Here is a 4,595-nt window from a genome sequence, read left to right as displayed (position 1 = left end):
GCTGGCTTGCTGCATTAACCCCACCACCTTCTTGAGAATAAGCATGTTTAGTAGGTTCTGATGTAAGACTTGCTGAGTACCTTTGTACTCATGTTTGCTTAATTACTGTTTTCAGACGACAACACCACCCCCCGATGGGTTCTATGTAGACCTTGACGTCGACGAGTGACTAGCCACCCAGGTGGTGATCCTGGCCATGGAGGGCCCTATGTAGATAGACATGCTTCGAGAAGCCTTCTTTCTTTCTAGAGTCTGTACTCAGACTAGTTGCTTCCGCATGTGCTTGTATGTTTGTATGACTTGAGTGTCGGGTCATGTGACCCCTATCTGTATGAACATGTTATGTATGGCTCTCTGGAGCCTTTAAATAAAGTACTTGAGTTGTAGAGTTTTGTTGTGACGCCATGTTGTATGTACTCATATCTGGCATATTGTGTGTATGATTGAAATGCTTGGTATGAGTGGGATCCGACAATCTAGTTGTTTATCCTTGGCAACCTTTCTTATGGGGAAATGTAGTCTAGTGTTCCTCGAGCCATAGTAGTCCGCTACAGCCCGGTTCACCAGAGTCCTGCTAGCCCAGCACTACTGTTCAGGACACTTGACTGGCCGACATGTGTTTCACTTCGTCCCTATGTCTGTCCCTTCGGGGAAATGTCACACGGTGACTTCCGGAGTCCTGCCTAGCCTGCTACAGCCCGGGGTTCCCCGGAGTCCTGTTAGCCCAGTGCTACAGCTCGGAATCACTCATTGATGACCGACATGTTCGATGTGATTCATGTATGCCTGTCTCCATAGGTCTGTGCCGCTTTGGGTTCACGAGTAGCCATGTCGGCCTGGGTTCTCTGTCATATGGATGCTAGCGACACTATCATATACGTGGGCCAAAAGGCGCAAACGGTCCCGGGCCATGGTAAGGCGACACCCGTGGGGTATCGTGCGTGAGGCCGCAAAGTGATATGAGGTGTTACTGGCTAGATCGATGTGACTCAAAATCGGGGTCCTGACAGCGTTGGCATCAGAGCCGGACTGCCTGTAGGTTCGTTGAGCCAAACTGGTCGATGTCGAGTCTAGAAATGCTCTAGTTATATGTAGGGGAATTGATTGTGGGAGGGAACGTAAGGTTCTTTTACTCCTTTACCTATGCCTCTAATCTGAGTCATTCTCTCCTCATTCAACGTGGGTTAAGGACTAGGCTCTCTTCCTCTATCAGGTTCACGTGTTACTAATCCGTAGTAGCTTATAGGATTGTTGTTACAAGTCCCAGTTCAGTTTCTACTATTCTTAGTATGTTGCTAATTGAATCAGAACCTTGATATGATGTTGTTGAGTGGTATTGTGAACTGTTGTGGATGTCTCAAATCTTTTTCTGAGCATTTACAGCCGTTATGCTGTCCAATTTTCCCTGGAAATTCTAATGTCTTTGCATTGTGGTTGTGCTTTCAGATGGCCAACCGTCCTCAAAACCAAGTGGTTTGCTTGACCAGGTGCCTCGACGTGCCCGGTCATACTGCTATGTTAGTCCGGGTCATGATCGAGACAGGTTACCGTTGGTATCCCGAATACACTGTTGAAGAGCAGTTCCGCGACTTTAACCAAAGCCAGTATTTCTGCACCGTCAGGATATTTCCTTCTTATCCTGGATCTACCGAGCCCCTTCACTGTTCCTATGGACTCTGGGTTACCGTTGAGATGGCTGTGCAGGATGCTGCCTATTCCATGATGACCATCATGCGAGTCCGGACTGGCCTGCTTCGGAACACCGACTTCCGTTACATGTCAGCTTCACTTCCGGGAGCGCAAGGGTATCTTCAGGCCATCTATGCTGACTCCACTCAGGAGGACTCATTAACTCATACCACTACCAAGATGCTCGAAGATAAGGACCGAGAGAATCGGGCCTTGAGGTTGGAGATTTTCAATACCCGTGCTGATCATTGGGCCACATTGACTCGGTTTGCACCTGCGGTGCAAGCTGGATGTATGGATACAAGGGATCTGTTGTTGGGGAACGTAGCATAAATTCAAAATTTTCCTATGTGTAACCAAGATCTATCTATGGAGTCATCTAACAACGGGGGAGGAGTGGATCTACATACCCTTGTAGATCGCGCGCGGAAGCGTTCAAGAGAACGGGGTTGATGGAGTCGTACTCGTCGTGATCCAAATCACCGACGATCCTAGCGCCGAACGGACGGCACCTCCGCGTTCAACACACGTACAGAGCAGCGACATCTCCTTCTTCTTGATCCAGCAAGGGGGGGAGGAGAGATTGATGGAGATCCAGCAGCACGACGGCGTGGTGGTGGAAGTAGCGGGATTCCAACAGGGCTTCGCCAAGCGCTGCGGGAGGAGGGAGATGTGTCATGGGAGGGAGAGGGAGGCGCCAGGGCTTGGGTATGGTTGCCCTCCCTTCCCCCACTTATAGGGCCAAGGGAGAGGGGGAGGCGCAGCCTTGGCCCTTCCTCCAAGGAAGGGTGCGGCCAGGGAGGAGTCCCTCCTCCCCAAGGCACCTCGGAGGTGCCTTCCCCCTTTAGGACTCTTCCTTTCCCTCTTCTCTTGGCGCATGGGCCTCTTGGGGCTGGTGCCCTTGGCCCATATAGGCCAAGGCGCACCCCTACAGCCCATGTGGCCCTCCGGGGCAGGTGGCCCCACCCGGTGGACCCCCGGGACCCTTCCGGTGGTCCCGGTACAATACCGGTGACCCCGAAACTTGTCCCGATAGCCGAAATAGCACTTCCTATATATAATTCTTTACCTCCGGACCATTTCGGAACTCCTCGTGACGTCCGGGATCTCATCCGGGACTCCGAACAACTTTTGGGTTACCGCATACTTATATCTCTATAACCCTAGCGTCACCGAACCTTAAGTGTGTAGACCCTACGGGTTCGGGAGACATGCAGACATGACCGAGATGACTCTCCGGCCAATAACCAACAGCGGGATCTGGATACCCATGTTGGCTCCCACATGTTCCACGATGATCTCATCGGATGAACCACGATGTCAAGGACTTAATCAATCCCGTATACAATTCCCTTTGTCTAGCGGTACGATACTTGCCCGAGATTCGATCGTTGGTATCCCGATACCTTGTTCAATCTCGTTACCGGCAAGTCTCTTTACTCGTTCTGTAACACATCATCCCGTGATCAACTCCTTGATCACATTGTGCACATTATGATGATGTCCTACCGAGTGGGCCCAGAGACACCTCTCCGTCACACGGAGTGACAAATCCCAGTCTCGATTCGTGCCAACCCAACAGACACTTTCGGAGATACCCGTAGTGTACCTTTATAGCCACCCAATTATGTTGTGACGTTTGGCACACCCAAAGCACTCCTACGGTATCCAGGAGTTGCACAATCTCATGGTCTAAGGAAATGATACTTGACATTAGAAAAGCTTTAGCATACGAACTACATGATCTTGTGCTATGCTTAGGATTGGGTCTTGTCCATCACATCATTCTCCTAATGATGTGATCCCGTTATCAATGACATCCAATGTCCATGGTCAGGAAACCGTAACCATCTATTGATCAACGAGCTAGTCAACTAGAGGCTTACTAGGGACATGGTGTTGTCTATGTATCCACACATGTATCTGAGTTTCCTATCAATACAATTCTAGCATGGATAATAAACGATTATCATGAACAAGGAAATATAATAATAACTAATTTATTATTGCCTCTAGGGCATATTTCCAACAGTCTCCCACTTGCACTAGAGTCAATAATCCAGTTCACATCACTATGTGATTAACACTCAGGGTCACATCCCCATGTGACTAACACCCAAAGAGTTTACTAGAGTCAATAATCTAGTTCACATTACCATGTGATTAACACTCGATGAGTTCTGGGTTTGATCATGTTATGCTTGTGAGAGATGTTATAGTCAACGGGTCTGAATCTTTCAGATCCGTATGTACTTTGCAAATTTCTATGTCATCTTGTAGATGCAGCTACTACGCTATATTTGGAGCCATTTCAAATAACTGTTCTACTTGGAGCTATTCTAAATTGTTTCTCCATTATACGTATCCGGTATCTCTACTCAGAGCTATCCGGATAGGTGTTAAGCTTGCATCGACGTAACTCTTTACGTCGAACTCTTTATCACCTCCATAACCGAGAAACATATCCTTATTCCTCTAAGGATAATTTAGACCGCTATCTGGTGATCTACTCCTAGATTACCTTTGTACCCTCTTGCCAGATATGTGGCAAGGCACACATCAGGTGCGGTACTCAGCATGGCATACCGTATAGAGCCTATGACAGAAGCATAGGGGACGATATTCGTCCTTTCTCTTTCTTCTGCCGTGGTCGAGCTTTAAGTCTTAACTTCATACCTTACAACTCAGGCAAGAACTCCTTCTTTGACTGATCCATCTTGAACACCTTCAAGATCATGTCAAGGTATGTGCTCATTTGAAAGTACCATTAAGTGTTTTGATCTATCCTTATAGATCTTGATGCTCAATGTTCAAGTAGCTTAATCCAGGCTTTCCATTGAAAAACACTTTCCAAATAACCCTATATGCTTTCCAGAAATTCTACGTCATTTCTGATCCATAATATG

This window comes from Triticum aestivum, chromosome 3A, assembly GCF_018294505.1.
Source record: "Triticum aestivum cultivar Chinese Spring chromosome 3A, IWGSC CS RefSeq v2.1, whole genome shotgun sequence".
In the NCBI taxonomy this organism is placed as follows: Eukaryota; Viridiplantae; Streptophyta; class Magnoliopsida; order Poales; family Poaceae; genus Triticum; species Triticum aestivum.
Note: the sequence above shows the minus strand (reverse complement) of the source record.